The sequence below is a fragment of the Centroberyx gerrardi genome, chromosome 1 (assembly GCF_048128805.1).
Source record: "Centroberyx gerrardi isolate f3 chromosome 1, fCenGer3.hap1.cur.20231027, whole genome shotgun sequence".
Lineage (NCBI taxonomy): Eukaryota > Metazoa > Chordata > Actinopteri > Beryciformes > Berycidae > Centroberyx > Centroberyx gerrardi.
This window is the reverse complement of record NC_135997.1, coordinates 13,063,745-13,084,104: the sequence shown is the minus strand read 5'-3', so window position 1 is coordinate 13,084,104 and position 20,360 is coordinate 13,063,745.

The window sequence follows — 20,360 nt, the reverse complement described above, 5'->3', positions numbered from 1 at the left end:
CCCAGGAAGTCTTCAGCCATCAGCATGTCACTGAAATGTTATTGTAAATCACACACACACACTTACAATCCTACTGCTAGGAGTCACTAGCCTAGCTTTGACTAACTTGTCATAAAATATGCAGGTCACTACTCTTTATATTACCCCATATTGCCTTTTCAAGCAAGTCTAGTGAAAGAGTCAGGCAGTGTTTGGTTGCTTCACTCCAGAATAAAAAATCTTAGCTTACCTACATAACTTTATGCGTCAGGGTTGCCTTGGTGACTACGGACTATTATTTGACAGACACTGCAGCCATTTTATTGGTGCCACAAAAAGCTTTTCTGCCTGCTAAATACCTTGGTGTACACGTTCATTTGATAAATGGAATCACTAGATTGAGTTCAGTGCAGTCAAGAACTCTCAGAGAAAGTTGCTGAGAAAACATTATAGCAAATAAAGTAGTGATTCTGAAGCAAATGGGCTCGAATAAAAGCAGACGGAAAAGAACGAGTAGACTATTTGTATCTTTGTTTGTATTGTATTTGTATTTGGCTCTTTGTATCGAATTCACCGTGCCAAGTGGAAGTCAGGTCCACCGTAACACAAAGGCAGACGCACACACACACACACACACACACACACAAATACTGAAGCATTCTAATGACTGTCACTGCATAGAAAGACAGTCATGTTGTGTTTTTTTAATCATCGCCTATACATACGGCTGTGTGTGTGTGTGTGTGTCAGCGCATGTGTATGTGTATGTATGCAGCTGTCTAGAGCACCTATACAGTAGGAGATAGCTGTAGAGACGGTGATAAATGGTCACTGTAGAGGAATACGAGGGCAATGACAGAGGGCACTAGAACATGATGCCAGGCTCTAACCAGAAGAGCATTATCTTTATGGATCAGACTTGAAATATTGTATTTACAGAGGAGTGTCCCGGCCGGGCCAGAGAGATGAGCGCATCCCTCGGATCAGGCCAGGAACACGCCCTGGGTCCGACTTGTCACCGCAAAGGTTAATGGATGCAGCGGGGAGTCGCACCACTGTGAAGCGGCTGTGATGTGATGGTGGAGATGCTGCACCAGCCCTCTCCGTCCACTTTTTTTTAGCTAACAACGCAAAATAGATGCATTTAGGAAGCTCTGGTCATGGCTATTGTTTCTGAAAGATTTATCGTGAGCTAGTGCTTGGTGAAAACATACTAAGCTTTAAAGGGGAATGCCGCCCATTCTCAATCGTAAAATATGTCTTTCTCTACCCTTCAGAGAGTATTATAATCATCTATCTATCTATCTATCTATCTATGTGATCTACTGTAAGACATGAACCTGAGATTTGAAAGCGAAGTGAGAAATTAATTGAGTGTGTACAATTGAGGCAAATAGTTCTTACAGTAAGTGCTATTTGTTTTGCAAAAGAAAAAGCAATTATGTCTCATGAAGATCCAATGCTGTATGTGCCGAGGCAGACAGCCGTGCACGTCTCGCCGCCACCAAGGTAATGTTCATTTATTTATTTTTATATTCACTTTTTCACCCCACCTTTTTGCATCTTTCAATGTCTGAAGTTGGAAATCTGTGAAACTGAACTCCCTCCGCCTTAAACTTTTGACAGTCGGTTTGTTGTTGTTCTCGCGGTCGATGTCATTTCCATCCTCAACCGTACAGTGTAGCAGTGAAACAGAGAAAGAAAGACATTTTATTTCTGAAAATGGGCGGCATTCCCCTTTAAGCACTCTTGGGAACGTACAACCGTGTCTCATTTCCATTGAAAACAATAAGAAAAAGAACTCCGGCTCTGAAAAGAGAGCTTCCCGGCAGCCTTAGTATTCTCAAGGCGTACAGTATAGGTCAAGCACGAGCTGGCACTGAGATAAACCTATCCTCCGTGGCTCGGTTGATTAATGCATCAAGGTGGAAGGCAAGAGCAGCCATGGACTTGAATTCATTTACTGACATTACTGACAGTAATTCAATGCACAACGAAAGACTTCTAGGTTATGGAGAGTATGATAAACAACTCACTCAAAGAAAAATACTTCCCCCGGCTCTGCTCGTTCCACATGCTCCAAGCGGCCGCCTACATCCAGCTCCCAACTGCAGTGCTGGACTTCAAGGATACAGGGAAGGCACCCTGCATCATTCAGGACCGTGGTTCAGCTGCACATCCTCGCTCCCCCCCTGCGCTCTAACGCTACTGGACAACTTCCACTCGTCTCCCTCTGGAAATATGACCATAGCTCCAACTGCAGGAGTGCAGCTTGTTCCACCTTAGTCAAGACTGCTGTCCCTCTCTCTTCTTCAGATCTGCTCATGCTATACTGTTAATAATTGTTAATTCAGTATGGCATAAATAGTGTTTTCTGTTTATAAATGAAACAAAAGACTTTCAATAAATGATACAAAAAGACTGCAAAAAAAAAGTCTATCTTAACCAGTGTTGGGGGTTACTCGTTACCACAAAAAAGTACTCTGATTACTCCAACGCGTTACTTTGTAACACGTTACCCCCAACACTGGTTAAGATAGATTTAAGATAGACAAGTTGATTTGTATTGGAATCAAGTGAAATCATCTAACCCCATTGGCAGATTTTGTTCACTTATTTTAAAAAACGATTTTAGGACTCAATAGTAGACTAAAAGACTTGTTAAGATGAAGATTTGCAGTGAAGAATGTAGAACTACAGCTGATGTTATTGTGCCACTGACTACAATGACTTGACTTTTAACGAAATTCGTCTGTTGAAGTTTGTCTTGCTAGGAACATCAACAAACAACACAGCAACAAACAGTCCAGGCATCCTGTGCCAGATATGCTGCCGACTACCAGACGTTTTGGTGTCTCCTGACAGGTCAACCAAGGACTTACTGCTCTGTGTCTCTGTCTCTCTCTCTCATTGTCTCTCTCTCTCTCTCTCTCTCTCCCTCTCTTTCTCTGAACACATAATCCATCACAGTCACAAACAGCATAGCATTGCAGCCTGTCTTGTCTTTCCCCGGCTCCGAGTATTAGAGCTGATAAGGGTAAATTTGCTGTAGTATTAACACAGCAGACTGGACTGGATACAAAATTACATTGTTATTTCAGACAGGGTGAAGGAAGAGGATTTACTTCAAACACTGTCACAGTGTATTATCTCATTGCAGTGAGCACCTGCTACACATCAATACATCTTTTTTTGGGGGGAGTTTACAAGGAAAGTTTGGGGTGGAGAGAAGTTCATATTCTACACATCTACTCTCCCCACAATGGTGCACACTTTTAACCACAGCGCCCCAAACCTATTTTTCCACCCTGGCATGAAAACTCACATCAAATCTCCTACCATCCACACACTGCACTCGGTGTCGAGGGCTGACTTCACTCCACCGCGCCAGAGCCAAAGATGTTGCACAGTCTATAGCCTTTTCTATTTATACCTTCTATCCTTCTCACTCGTATTCCAAAAATCTCAAAATATTGAAATATTGTTAAAATGACAGGCTTATTTTAATATTTTACAGTTTGTTAATCGTTAACTGTCCAACATTTAAGATTAGCCCCTCGGCTCTCTATTAAACACATCAAAGAGACCCATCCCGATTAAGTCAGCCAAGAGAACTAAACATCTAGTCTTTCAGCCGAATACACTTACTTAAACCGTTTGAAATAATGCAAACCCCAATTATTATGAATCACGACGCAGTGCGTGGCCACCCACAGTTGGCAGATGGGTCGGTACAGTGGTGCCAGGCCTGAAAGAGTCCAGCTGGTGTATTAGTCACCTGCCAGTCAGTGCTGGGTCGAGGCCAGAGACAGAAAGCTCGCTTGTCAGGACAGAACGCTGCATGCTACAGTAGCAGCAGCACAAACCGTATCAGATATTATCTCTTGGATCTCGCTAAAGCCAGGAAACAGGGGCCATGGACCCCGTATTGGGGGTAACGTGTTACAAAGTAATGTGTTACTGCATTACTTTTTCCTGTAATGGAGTAAAGTAAGGCATTACTGTTCCAGTTCCAGTAATCACACTACAGTTACTGATCTAACACAGTGATTTTCAACCTTTTTCATGTCAAGGACCCTAATTTAGTCCACATCACGGACCCCCATTTGATGAGATTTTGTCTCTCTGGCCCAAAACTGAGAATATTTTTATTGTTAGATATGATTTTGTCCAGAACTCCATGACTATCTGTATTGTAGGTAGAGAGATATCAGTGAAACTATGATCAAAACTGTCATTCTTCTACATTCTCTAATTGTATTAACTTCTATGAAATAATGCTGAAGTTTAACAATTCATCAGTTTGCTGGGGACCACCCCCTCAAGGACCCCTGGTGGTCCCCGGACCCCATGTTGAGAACCACTGATCTAACAGACAGGTTGTTACTTGCATTTGTTGCATTCTTTATCCTCTTTAACCTCTTTACTGGCGTGATATCTATCGAAAGATTCCCCTCAGTCTTATCCTGCCTTCAAGTCATGTCGGAAATATCACAATAGTAGAGCGAGCATGAACGAGGCAGAAAAAGTTGGAATTTAATGCTGTAGGCTCTATCGTTATTAAACCTTAAAACAAAGGTTTTGTTTCTGTCACTATGTAGATACTTCGACTGGTAATGTGGGCTTAGGTCTGCAATATTTATTGGCCCAATGAACGCAAGTAAGCCTAGCACAATCCTTTTTAGAGTGTAACGCAAAAGTAATGTAATGAGTCGTGTAACTAATTACTTTTCTCAGGGAGTAATAAGTAGAGTTATGTGTATTTTATTACTTTTTTCCAGTAACGACCCCAACACTGCCATGGACTGACACAAATGTCTCTGCACACTAGTAGACTAGTAGGCATAGACTATTCCCTTATTAGTCATGCTTATTAAGGAGAGATAGAGGTAAGAGGATTTAACTCTTATACAGTGCACAATGTATGACCAATTTCTCCTCATACCTAAATGATGGAATATTTCCTTTGATCCCCAAGAACATGAATGTCTCGGATCTCCTTCTCTAGTCTATAGGTGCACAAAGGGGAAACGGAGAACGGGGAAAAAGGAGAGAGTATAGAGAATAGGGATGTGAAGGGAGAGGATGGAGATACGTGTAGCAGGTGGCAAGGCGTTAAAGAGAGTGAGATGATGAGTGATACACAGTGAGAGGAGAAGGGGGTACACACTGTGGTAAAAGCAGTAGAAATGAGGCGGGATTATTTATGACATTAAGAGAGCATGAAATGGATTGGAGGGGGGCGGGGAGGGGCAGTGGTGATAGTTAGCATGATGTCTCCTTTCTCAGTGGAAATTAACATGGGACCCCCCCCCCACCCAAATCCATAGAGGTGTACGGGTTAATAATCCACTACCATCCCCTGCTCTTCTCTCCCTCCAAGAATGACGGAGAGAGAGAGAGAAACAGTGAGAGAGAAAAAGAGAGAGAGAGAGAGAGAGAGAGAGAGAGAGAATTGGATTTTAAAAAGCTCATTTATTGACCTCTTCATCTTACAAATCCATTCAGAAACCAGTGCATAAGTCACTGTAAGCAGCATTTAGATTGCACTTCCTCCACCCATAAGTAAAAAGCAAAACGAAAACACAACCAGAGAAAGAGAGAGAGACAGAGAGGGAGAGAGAGAGAGAGAGTGTGTGTGTGAGAGAGAGAGAGAGGGAGAGCGAGACCTGTGTCATGTCATGTCATGTCATGACATGTGTCTCTGGATTTCTTTTCATAGTACAAAGGAGGAAAAAAAAAAAAAGGAATAAGGTAAAAATAAATAACAGATATAAATAAGTGATATGCTGTCATCTATCCTCCGTCGAGTCCCACTGAACCTCGCAGAGCAAGAGGAATCACAAATTCAAACAGTGGCTCTAAGGTCATGCTGCTGCTGCTGCTGTTATGTATGAGGACAATGCATGGCTGAACACTTTTGTCTACCTCTATCTACACTTCCCAATGCATCAGCAGCGGGGCCGCACACACACACACACACACACACACAAATACTCACACACGTAAGGGGAGTATGAGCTACACCATGCGCTACATGACAGTCGATTTAAGGTTTTCAGGCTCTATTATGGAGGACGATTACTGCCTGCAACCCTTGGGAAGGAGAGAGACATTCCACCGCTGGGATGTGAAACAACGCTGCAAGACCAAGTCTAACATCCTGTGATCTGAGTTCAGAGAGTACTGCATACATGACAGCCAAAGGTTTCTACCCAGAGTGTTATTACGTGTGTTTGAACTGAGCAACAGCTCAATGGGTTTTCATCTGCTCACACAGAGACAGGAAAAGTGAAAACTGCTAAGACTTCTAACTGACTTTGGGTCCTGTAGTTTCCAGGTCAGTGGCTGTGAAAACACGAGACACCGGAGTTGTGATCCAGTGGTTTTATCACACTCTGAACATGCCCCAAAGCTGGAAACACATTCACGGACAGTTACGGTTTCTAGGCCTGTCAACCCACAAGTGTGACCGGCAACAAGGTTTAGACTTACCAGCACATTGTAAGATCATGTTAGCGTGCTGAGATGGGACCTAAGCACTTACACAAGTTGCAGATATCACTAAGTACTGTAAGTGATCGTTTTTTCATCATTAAATAAGTAATAATTTGGACATTGTTTGACGTTCTGCCTTAACAAGAGGACAATGCAAGAATAACAAGAAACGCTGATCCTAAAACTTCAATCCTATACAGCAAATAGTTTCAAACAATATAGTTTGAAACTCCTCTATAGTTTCCAACCAATCTGATTGGTTAAAGACACATTCCTGTCATGTTAATAATGTCTGTATAGCGCTGATCTTTATCAAAAATGGAATTGCTTCTCTGTTGTGGTAATCAGGGAGTTAGTTAGCAATCTTTTTTTCTTTCTCATGTATGAATACTACTCTGAAGATCACACCTAGTCGCTTCATCATACCCATTATCATCGTAAAGAACGCCCTCTTGGGTATCATTGCTATCTTTGGGGCTGTCAGATTAGCAGTGGAGAGTGGGCGGCCTGAGGATACTCACCACAAGAGAGAGCGGTCTTTTCCATGACACCACCCCTATCAGTCCAGACAGCAGCACCTGGGATGGGAAACACAGAACAGATACTGTAAATGTTGAGTGATACGGACAAGTGTGTGAAAATACAGACAAGCACACATTCATACAGAGTCTGTTCTTGTGTTTGCATTAATACACACAAACACAACACAAAAAGCACACAGATATCAAACATTTGTATACGTTATGGCCATGTCGCCTATCCAAAATCGTAAAGTTTTGTCTCACGAATATAGCAAAACTGCTGTCAAAACCTGGCTTGGCTTTCAATATGGGGATCACTTCTCTTTCGGTTTCTCTGACAAATACAACCTGATTCAAAGGATCATCCTCTGCATGATGGATTATGTTGACATAATATACAGATCAGGTGGTAATTGTGGCCTTCTTTAGTGGTTCGATCCACTCTGCCATCAGGTTTGTCACCAGTGCTGCATACAAGATTCACCGCTGGAAATAATTTCTCTGTAAAATGGCTCTTCGCTCTTCTTACCTGCTGAAATATTCACTGACTCACTCTTTATAATCCACTAATATAATTCACACTCATTTATTACTTCACTAACTTCTTATAAGCGGCATTCACCTCTTACATTACCTGATCTTCCACACACATCCTGTTCAACATCCCCAAAGCGAACAACCTCTCAGGTCACTTCTCATTTCATTTGGCTGCTGCCAGTGATTGAAATGAGCTGCAAAGGCTGCAGAAAAGTGGACACTTTCATCTCAGTGTCAACTCCATGGACATGCTGTTTTATACTTCTTCTAAGACCGCCAGCAGTAACTATGACTAACACGAGTCCCAGTCTAGCCAGTAAACAACATTTTTCAACAACTGATGGTAAGTGAAAATATAAAAACAACAACAACTGAGTTGTTTTTTATCTTGCTAGGAAATAGGAATAGAAATGCAAATGCAACATCAAAATGTTTCCACAGTGCGCAAATAAATGGTATTAACTGATATTATCATAACTGCAGCTGTACATTGTATGATGGAATAGTTACTCTATGTATTTTGTCTATCTAAAAACAATGAGTGAAGCTTTGTTTTTGTATAATAACACGGCCTGTTTTCCCATCTAGTGTAGACAGGGGATTGTATTTTAGAGTATGTTGATGTCATTTATAGACATGCACTGGTCTCCACTCTTAAGCTAGATTCTGTCTACCATTTGTTTCTGCCTATGGTATGGTATGGTATAGTATGGTATGGTATGGTATGGTATGGTATGGTATGGTATAGTATGGTATGGTATGGTATGGTATGGTATAGTATGGTATGGTATGGTATAGTATGGTATGGTATGGTATGGTATGGTATGGTATGGTATGGTATAGTATGGTATGGTATGGTATGGTATGGTATAGTATGGTATGGTATGGTATGGTATGGTATGGTATGGTATAGTATGGTATGGTATGGTATAGTATGGTATGGTATGGTATGGTATAGTATGGTATGGTATGGTATGGTAGTTTTTTTTTATATCAAAAAGTGGGCTGGTCATCTCTTTATGTGAGAAGCGATTAGGTCAGTTTTTGCTTTATATCATAATATGAAGCTCTTCTGTAAAAGATACCCTCATAAGTCGTTTATTGGCCGGAGAGCTGGACTGCCTGGTGCTCCAGGTTTGTCACGTTAGCGCTGACCTGGGATAGACTGCTTTTAGATTTTGTGCTCCATTTACCTGGAACCGAATACACTGAAGCTTGAAGCTTTGGTTGAGATGAGGCAATTCAGGAATCTGATGGAGAACCTGATTCATTTCAAATGTGACTGTTTTGATTCATTTAATGTTTTAATTGATGATTGTAAATATTGATTGCACCTTTCTCTTTTTTGTGTTTCTCTCTATGCGTGTAAACTCTGGCATAAGATGGCCCCATCCCTCTTTGTGTTTTCTGGGTATCAAATAACGTTAAATGAAAAAATGAAAAATCTCAATGCATGGATTTTTATGGCTTCATTATGTCTGTATCTGTGCATTAGTGTTGCAGATGTGCCCACGTCGTCTCGGGACTTGCCATGCTGCCTGCAGCTTGGTTCTATCTTGTTGTACCGTCTGTTGTTTCCCAACTGTGGTTACTCATACTCCTATCTATTATTGATCAATGCCCCTGGATTGATACTTCATTTCAATCCAAACAACTCCACCTCAAAAGGTATTTCTTTTTTTGCATATTTGCCAGGATGTCATTGTAAACAGCAGTTGTTTTTTTAATTGACCGGCCTGACATACCTGGCAGGATCAAAAAAAAAAACCACACACAGGCAGAAAACATGTATTGGTTTTCTCAGCATGGCTCACCGGGGCGTGGTGCTGCATTTTCACAGTGTCTGCATGGTGTGAACTCACGTATCATCAGAATGCATGTGAACAAAGGGTACTCATAGCCTCCGGCGCTCTATTCCTCCATGGTCCCTCTCTGCCTTTCACCCTCCTTCACCCTCCATTAGACACCAACACTAACCCTCCCCGTTTCCCCCATCTTGCCTCCCTCCTTCCCTCTCTTCTCTTCACTGACTTTCTTGATATCTACCTTCTCTCTCTCTCTCTCTCTCTCTGTGTCTTTTGCCATCTTTCCTTTCCCAATCTCTCCCCTGTATATCTCACGCCGTCTCTGTCTCCGTTTCTTGCTCCCACTCTGCTCGCCCACTCAGCCACTGTCTCAGTATATTCCTGCACTTTCACACTCGCTTTCACTCTCTTTCCAAGCCTTCTCCTTTTCCTTCTTGTTTCTCTTTCCCTCTTTTTCCACTTTCCACTCACCACTCAATTTTCCCACTTCTTCACTCACTCTGATACCCACAGGAACAGAAAAGTCAATATTTCATTTAAGCACACACACTCATGTACACACACACACTCACACACACGCATGCACAAACATGCACAGTACACAAGCATGGATGCATGCTTGTGCATATACACACAAACACAAACACACTTTATTTGGTAGAAGTTTGGGAAGCCAAATAAATATAAACCAGGATTAACTATGGAAATATGGTGGATAAGTGTATTAAATAAGTTTATTTCACACTGTGTTCCTGATTTCAGATTAGAGGCTGAGTGGAGGCAGACTAGCACATCAATTACTATTCAGATCTACAGGATTAACATTATTTTGTTTCATCTAAACTAGCTCAGAGGATTGGTGACGGTAGATTAGGAAGCAAAGGAAAGTAGAGCAGCAGAAATTAACACACATAACAAGTCCTTGCTCAATCTCAGATCCAAATAGAGACAGGCACACAGAGGCACACACACAGACACAGACACAGACACACACACACACACACACACACACACACACACACACACACACATTGTGCACATGTACTTACATGCACTTATATACAACCAGAATTTCTCATTTTTACGTGTTTAGCATCAGCTGCTGCCTTGCTGCTGCAGTAAATCTGCATCTCCACTCAAACTCCCATCAAAATAAAGAAGCAAAATAAAACCATATTACAAAGACAGTGTGTATTCCAATCCATGTAACTGGTTTCTTGCTTGGCAAGCATGAAACCAACGCTAGACAGATTTTAGCGTTTCAGGTGCGTAAAGAAAGGCACCTACAACATGACTTAAGTCAGAGTCAGGATCTGCGTATGCGATTGTGAACACGCCACAATTTACATATTCATCACCGCATCTTGCAATAGGACTGGTATCCCCACATGTATCTGTGAAGTGTAACAACTTAAGTCAATGTCTGAATCAGGCCTAAAGCTGTCAAGATGTCATGTCTTGTCCTGCCCTATCTTATTATCTCCCATTTTGAAGCATGGACCACCATCACTTTTCACAACTGGTCATACTAGTGAAGTATTACGCAATTTCAATCAGGAAGACTACCTAAATCATTCATTCATTCATTCATGCTTTCTCTTTACCCAATCAGAGTTGGCGAACACTTTCCCTCTTTTTCCAGAGAACCAATCAGAGTTAGCCGTCCCTCTCTTTTTCAAAGAGCCAATCATCTAAGTGACGGGAGTATAAACACGTCATCTGCTACGCTGTTGTGCTTCTCTCAGATCTGTGCTGTATGCTGCTGTCATTCCAGTCGCTGTGCTTTCTTTCGTCCCTCCTCCCAGTCTCCATCATGTTTCGTGAATAAAGTTTTTCATTTGAGCATTCATCCTAGTCTCTCCTGGTTTAAATACTTGACTCTGCATTCTGTCGCAACATAAAGTGAGACAAAGATTGAAGAAAGAGATACATACAACTTACAAGCGTATTTTTCCTTCAGCCATGCCATATATTGTATGAATCAATTGACGGATGAATGATCATTGCTGCTGCAGTAGTGACGCAGGACAGATGCAGGATACTCTAACTGAAAGGCAGGGAACTTTTCAAAGAACCTCTCTCTCTTCTCCTGACTTTTCCCTCACAGCATCCTGTTCCTCCACCTCTGGCAGCTTTGCCACTATGCAGCGCATGTCTGTGTGACCATGCATGTGTATGTGAAAGTCTGTGTGTGTGTGTGTGTGTGTGTGTGTGTGTGTGTGTGTGTGTGTGTGTGTGTGTGAGCGCCAGTGTGTGTGTATGTCTGTCTGTGCTCTAAGGAGAAGTGATATGAAGGCAGGAACCATGTGAAAGCTTTATGTCAATCAGTGGAGGCTTTTCCTCTTGGCTGCTCTCTGAACAGGATTAACATGCAACACTTAGCAGCATTAGTCACCGAGACCTGGGTAGCTGATCAGCTGACATTTCAGACCTATAGACTGATGGTCAGTATAGTATTGGTAAAACACACGCACACGCACACGCACACGCACACACACACGCACACACACACATATGTATGTACGCACAGATGCACGCACCCAATTAGCTCAAACCAATACTATACTCTATAGGAGCAAGTTATACAAACATCCATCTTAACAAGTCATGTAGTCTCATATTCAGCCTTCAAATATTACTAGACAAAAATTCTAAGATGAGATAACTCTAGAAATGAGTGTCAATATCTTGAAACAATTCAGAATAAGGCAGATCACTGCACTACTATCAAGAAAATGACACTTGATTCTACAAAATTCTTGAAACAAGTTGATTTGTATTGGAAGCAAGTGAAATTATCAAACCCCAATGGCAGATTTTTTTCACTTATTTTAAGAAAATTACGATTTTAGGACTCAATAACAGACTAAATGACTTGTTAAGATGGAGATTTTTTTGCAGTGTACGAATACCAGTGAATATCATAATATAATGAATGATGCTTCAACATCATATTGTTATGTGGAACCATGAAGATACTCTCTCTGTGTCTCTGATACACACACATCCACATACACAGCCACACAGAGACACACACACACACAGAGAGAGAGAGAGCAATGACACATCTGTTAATGAAATGGAGAGATAAAAGCAAGGTCTGGCTTTTCACAGGAATGGATCAGATGGGTCAGTGTCACAAACATGAAAGAATGCATTATTCTGATACTCTGACAGTGACAATTAACAACCACACACACACACACACACACACACACACACACACACACACACTTAATGACTTGCAGAGGCAACATGCCACTTAAAGCCCACCACAAAGCAAACATTTGAGATTGCAACAATTTACAATTCACTTTTTACAGTTCAACAACTTATTTCAAAGGCAGTGTGATAAGGTAAAAGGCGAAACTCAAGCTGCTTTTTGACAGACAAAGCCAAGTAAGCCCTGCTAGATCCCTTGATGGGAATGTCATTTACTCAGAAGCCCACTAAGCGGCAGTTCTGTCTAGCGGCCCCTGCTAATTCCACACACACACCACAAAAAAAAAAAAAACATTCACAACCAAATACACACCTTCACTAGAACAGATTCCCAACCAGCCTATGACTGCAATCATAGACCAAAAAAATACAATTTACTATGGAAGTCATCAGGGAAATAAAACAAGACAAACATTCTGAAAAGTGCAATTTGTGGACAAAAACTAAATAATAGGAGTATTTAATTGGTACTAGATTAGCCACCGATGTACAATAGATATCAGTAAACCAACAAACATCATATTTTGCTGAAGACTTTTGTAAGGTATGAGTTCATGTAAGTAATTAGCCCATTTTTCTTTATTTTTATTGTTACTTTTTAATTTTATTGTTGTAAGGTGATGGGGAGGCTGGTATCTGAGGGGAGCGATAAGAATTTCTTCTTGGCCTTTTGAAAATATGTTCTCCCTCTTTAATATGGGTGTACATACTTTACACTTTGAGATAGCTCTACCACCTATTACCAGTACGACCATTTGCTGCTCACATGCCCATTGTTTATCGCCTCCTCAGACTTAATTGTAGGATTTCATCAAAACTCATTTTGTCTCCTTGTTTTGTTTCTCTTTAACAATAAGAGCATTAAAATACATTTTGCAAAGAGAGCATTGTCTTAAAAAATCAAGAGCTTTTGTTCCCGACTGGCAACTCAAGTTGCAACCCAGTCTTTCTCTTTCTTTGTCTTTATCTCGTATAATAACTTACATGCATGCTTTGCTTGTACTATAAATAGTTTGCCAAGAAGATTACTCATAGCAAGTAAGTAATAGTGTCAGAAATCCATATGAAAGTTGTCAGCAGCAGAGGGTTGATGTGTTTTATCATAGGCTGAGTGGATGTTGCAGCATCAATTGTGCTATGGTGAGATTCACATTTTGCACACTGGCTGCAGTGAATCCCTCTGAGCTCTACTGCTGTTACATGTAGCCTCATTGCTGCCTAAAAAATTGAAATAATTGACAGGAAAGTAGCTGAAAAACAAAAGCCATTTAAAAGCTATTGCCTTAGGATCATTACCAGCTTTATCCAACAGTCAGGATTACATTTTAAATCCTATTTATTTGGCAACATTGTGAGCTTCTTTTCTCTGCGTATAGGCACAAATTCTTTCGGTGGTACAGAGTATCAGATAGTAGACTACTGGCTTACATTCACATCTAGTTAATATTAACTAGTTGGCTGCCTAACATGCATGCATGTACTGTAGGTTTGCTCTGTTAAATGACATTAGCTAGGTAGCTTCATGATGCCTCAGTAACACAATATGGCAATTCAAATGGCTCAGGTAACATCATTTAAAAGTTCTATTAGACAAACACAGGAGAGTCTGACAGTACTTGGTATGTTCAGTGCATACCTCAGTTTTGAGATTATGGTTTGCAATTTTTTCACCACATGAAAAAGGTTGCTGCTAATGTAAATATATTTTTTGTATTTGGTAAAGCAAACATAAATGTCTAATTTTAGCATTTTCACCTTTCAAATAGGTAGATCTATCAACACATTTCAAACTTTGGATTTATTGAAGATGTTACAGTTGATATGAAATTCCCTTTGAGAAGCCTTTACTCTGAGTTTTGAACACAACCAGATGCTTATTTAGGATTTACTGTTTACCTCTGTATTCCATGCTTCAGAGAGCACATATGAGTTTTTAGCAGCTCAACTGATTTGATATAGAATGCAGGAATACCCTTATCAGGCTAAGTTAAAAGAATATATCTTTTGACAAAGCTACCCATTGTTTATGTACTTTGTTGTTTTATCTATTCAAAGAGCTTTCAGGAATGTGAGGTGGCATTTTTGAATAAGCAAGCAAGCGAAGGCAATTCCACTAAACACGTTGCGTTGAATCGCTGTCAGTATCACGTTAATGTGACACTCTAGTTGTTCCACAGAGAGCGTTGTTTTGAAAGAGGAGCAGAGGGTAGCTTTGGTTATTTGTTACGTGCACCAATGTAAACAAAAGCTGAGATCAAACAAATTACATTACTGCCAGAAACTCCAACCTGACTAGCATAGTAGGTTACAATTATCTGCTTTTTAGAAAATGCTTGTCACTTTGAAAAATAGATATTGTATTCTTTTTTTTAAATGAACATCATAGCCTATGAAAATTGCCTTTCATTGTATGATATGATTTGTTGAGTCAATACACTAGAAAACAACCACTATCAACTTTATTTCCCATTACTTCAATGGACTATATGAGGATGAGTTTGCAGCCATCGAGTTTGAACCTCAGCAATTTTTGAGCATGGAACGGCTTTCATCAGTTTCAAAGGAATCGTTCCCTCGATGGCTGATGGCTGATGGTAATGTCTGCGGCTCAATGGCTGTAGTGGAGATTGTGGTGAGGTTAGATTCTGCACACACTATTTTCAGTGGTGTATGACAGTGAAACGTGCCCACCCACGATATAGCCAGCGATTGGTTTAGCCATAGCATTAGCTTGTCGTTTTTTGGTTGTTGTTCTTTTCAAATCACAAATAATGATTAACCCAAATATTGCTTATGTGTTTGTGCATCCTAACCTGAGGCTGATGTTCCTGTCAATGGCAGATGCAACATTAGTTCTGTCTAATTTTATTTTTTTTTTAAATATTCATTGGGCTAATGGGATTTTCACTGACAGTGAGAATTACTTATTTACAATTAAGCAGACAGGCCACATGGGACGGCAGTCTGTGCCACTCCTGACCTCCTCTTGTATTCTGTCAGTGATAGTCTTGAAGCTTGAACACCAGTGTCACCCCTGTGCACACCCTTTGTGTGTGTGTGTGTGTGTGTGTGTGTGTGTGTGAGCGCGTGTGCATGCATGTGTGTGTGTGTGAGGTGATTACATTAGCTTCCTACAGATATCGGCTCATCACACAGAGAAGGCACCCTGCAGTCACTTGGCCTCTGTACGGTTCACTACACATATAACACAAATGTCCACACTCATGCACACACGTCTCTTCCTAGTGCTGATCTCTGACAGACAGATGTGATACCAATTAAGCTAATTCAAAATCACGCAGTGTATTATTTGTACCAGAGGAGCGATTTATCTCCATTGCATAGGCATAGAGAACAAAATATGCAGTACTGCCAGTATACTGTAAATACTCAATTGGTGGAAATTTCTTAATTTATAATATAAAAATCATTCAAATTCAGATCAGTAGGGTCTTTGGACATTTGTACTTTTTTTTAACCCTTTGAAAAGGTATGAGCATCACAACACCGTTAGCAGAACCAGGCTTTGTCCAGATCTACAGATCTCACTCTTACATTAATGTAGAGATACTAAGGTTTCCTATTATATCAAATGTCATGCAAGCTAAGAGGGAAATGTAGATAACAAGGGAAATATGCATGACAATGACCAGTGATGCAGGTTAAGGTGTTTTTAGCACCATTAAAGCTTTTGAATATGAAACTGAAGGGGAAATTACATTTACAACCTTTGGCCTGACATTTTTTTGTATTTCAATAAACCAATAATTTTCCCCCCGAAAACTCCATTTCCAAGGGGAATAGATAAACAAGGTCCTACTCTATATCCATAGAAAAGACTTCCACAATCACCAGGCAGTGAAGGTGTTTATGACTCCATACAACTGATAACCAAACAGATACGCAAGTGCTGAAACTGCTATGGATTCTACCTAAATTACAGGCTTGACCTATTCTTATTCATTTATGCATGGCGCCAATCAAAGAAGCCATTACCGAGAGTGAGGGTTTAGAAAGCAGGCCGTTTCTCAAACATCGTCACAGCCAAGATGGATGGAGCCAGTGTGGTTGCCGTGGTAACCACGAACTGGCCATTTGCCAAGACCCATAATGATTTCCCATCAGCTGCTGCACTGAGAGCAGCAGGGACCCTCACTGGTTCAGACGCTTGTATATGACACAAGAACCTTCTGTAACCTCATCACACAACAGCACACATGCATGCATGCTCACACACACACACACACACACTTCTGTAGATATTACACACTCACACACACTTTTGTAGACATCACACACTTATACAGAGTCCCTGTCTTGTAATAAATTCCATGGTAAAACCTAACATTGGAGCCTAAAAAGAGCTATTTCCATGTGATGTAGATATTTCTTTCACATCTCCTTGACTATAACAGATACACACAATAAGATAAAGACCTCCCCATCATACACACACAGACACATAATGCACAAACTGTCTGTAAAACCCCTCTCAGTCAGTTCCTCTGCTGCTTTGTTCTCTTTCAAGTGAAACCGTTCCTTTCATGTCCTTTCACTCTTGGTTTATGTTGGACAAGAGAAAAAAGTCTTCCTACAGAGACAGCCTCTCTCTCCCAAAGCGCCTTCTCCTCTCCAGTCTTTTAGCACACCGTAATCTCACAGTGTGTCAAAGCATACGTGTGTGAGTGTGTGTGCATGTGTGTGGTTCTATGTTTCAAGCTCTGTGTGTGTGTGCGTGTGTGTTCCTGCCTCTACGTGCTGGCATGTGTAAATCTGCAGAATATAGCTGAGCCACTATCCTGAGCTGAACAGAGTGTGTCAGGGGAAACTTACCGTCCTGGCCTTTAATGAAATGGAGCGCTGCTGATTAAATGGGTGTCTAAAAGGGAGCTCTCTTTTAAAAGGGGCTGACACTGGAATTGACGTCTGCTCCATGTGAGTGTTTGGCGGAAGATCTTTTACTGTATCTCCTGCTCAGTCAGCTGCAGAGAGGTCATTCGCAAAATATGGCAAAATATCAAGCCAGCTTTTAGTGAGACCAGCGCTGATTGAGATTGTCATTCAAGGTGTCTAAGTCTTGGATCAGCAAAATGGTCTTCTCTATACAGCTTGAGAGACTACGCTGTAGCAAGTAAGGCACTCAGGCACTGATAAAACATTTCAGAAGATCTGGGGCCCAATTATTAATCACATAAATACAGCAGAATAAGAGGCTGCCTCCCTGCTATTTGATTGAACTTATTTTCTGCTTTACGTGAATCATTCCTCATAGTATTATATAGGCTGACATCTTGGTTGTGGTTTAGTCTGGCTGCGTTGATTTATTTTTTAATTTTTTTTTAGCTGTTTATTTATTTACTTCTTTTTTTCTCTCTCTTTCGTTGTTGCTTGATTGTTTTATTAATTGCCTTCTACATGTGTCCATAGCCAGGTCATTTATTTTTGCATATTCCTATGCATTTTCTTTTTTACTTTGGCTCATGTGTTACAATATTCTTGAAAATAAAAAAATATATATATACCGTATAAGGTGTCTAAGTCTTGCTTATAAGAAGGAAAAGGCCTGCCTTGTGTCTGGTTCCATGAGGCCCCGTCACATTCACATTCCACTTGAAAAACACAATCTAAAATATGATGATACTCCAACATTGGCATAACAGGCAAGTTCAGAGAAGGGCAGAAAATGAACAACCTTAACATGGATATGATGGAATTTGATACGTCACCTTGTGTTTCACCTTGTAGAACATTTCTTTGTGCTAGTGTGTGTGTGTGTGTATGTGTGTGTGTGTGTGCATGTGTGTGTGTGCATGTAGATGTTCCCAAATGAAAGAGAGATGAAGGTGAGCAGGAGCATCAGGGGAGCTGCTGCACTCCTGATGCTTGCGTGACAATTTCTGCTGTGACCTTCAAACCACCTTTCCTGGCCATGAGTATGCGGTAAAAGATGTGTGTGTGTGTGTGTGTGTGTGTGTGTGTGTGTGTGTGTGCTTGTATGTGTGTGTGTGTGTGTGTGTGTGTGTGTGTGCTTGTATGAGTGTGTGTGTGTGTGTGTGTGTGTGTGTGTGTGTATGTGTGTGCATGTACTGTATATGTCCATGTGCATGTGACCTGTCTTCCCCACCAAGCCTGAGACACAGCGTACATACAAGAGAACACTGCAGGTATCAATGAGGCATTTAGCACTGATGTGTGTGTTGGTCCATGGAGGCTCTGCGCTGCAGCCTGTGTACCTGTGTGTGTGTGTGTGTGTGTGTGTGTGAAGCTTAAGGAAACACAGCTAAAGGACACATGCAGCAGGCCTCTCTGTGTTCCTGGTCAACAACACCAATCCTCCCTAAACCCCCCTTTTCTTTCCTTACATCCGTTTTCCTACTATTCCCCTGTTTTCTCCACCCACCACCCCCCGCTTCTCCCTCCCAACCCCTCCCCCACCTCGTACATCACTCCTCTTTGGAGCGCAGCACTAGCAGCGGCACCTAGCCGCCGTTGCCATGGAAACTAGTGGAACAACAGCAGGTTGGCTGCTGTTGCCTGGGGGCGTGGCGTCTCAGCCGCCTCGTACTCTACTCTCCTTCTCTTCCCCCTCCTCCCCTCACTCCTCTCCTTCCTCTCGTGGAGCCTCTCTTGTACCTGCTACATCTCTGTCCTAGTGTATCCAGCTGAATCAATGTCATCATACTTCAGCAATATCATACGACAGGGAGCGCTGTATCGGAGTTACCGGCACTGGGTGTGCTGCAGTCATGGGAATCAGGCTGCGGGCTGATATAACATGACTTGGAGTATGTTATAGCTTTTATACAACGTTTACAACATGTTTACAATTCACATTAAGCAAAGATACAAGCTTTAGGTTTCAATTTAACAAATATATTTTGGCCCTCTACCAATAATAATAATAATAATAATAATAATAATAACTGATTACATTTATATAGCGCTTTTCTAAGTACTCAAATCGCTTCACATATCGGGGGGGGTGGGGGGGGACTCAACTCATCCACCACCGGTGTATAGCACCCACCTGTTTCCCAGTTGCTAAGCAATAAACATCCTCGCTTGCTTCTTTACATTCCAATATAAACAAGACGGAGTGATATGGCACAAGTTCATATACTGCGGTCATAAGCACAAATGGAATCTCATCCAATTACAGTGCCCGGTTGGAAACAAATGTTGTATAAAGGGAAGTATTGGACGCAGCTACTTCACCACTCTAAACCTGAAAGTAGGCACTGAGGAGAGATGTTATCCAAGAACAAAACAATCACCAGCGAGCACCATCACTATCATCATTATCATCTTCATCAGTAAATAGGAGGGGAGTCTCTGGGAGGGGAGTGATGAATATGATAACAGTTGTTTGATGCTTATGCTTCTCTGCTTGGTCGGTGACAATGTGCTTCCGGCAAATTTTCATTCCAGACGCACTGATTGAAAGGAGAAAGGAGGGTCTGGGGAGGGTGTAGTGGTAAAAAAAAAACAACACATAACCCATGACCTGTTCCTCTGCATCTCAAACATCATGAGAAAAGAGCTGACCGGATTGGCTGGGAGTCCAGATAGTCTAAAGGTCCAATGTCCAGAGAGAGAGAGAGAGAGAGAGAGGGAGAGGGAGAGAGAGAGAGAGAGAGAGAGAGAGAGAGAGAGAGAGAGAGAGAGAGAACAGAGAGGAGAAAGAAAGAGACTGAGCCATGCTCAATTACTCCCTGGGTCCTCTTTGGCTTAGATCGCAATCAAACTCTCTCCGTATCTTGCACAGAGGCCTGTCACACACGCACACACACACACACAC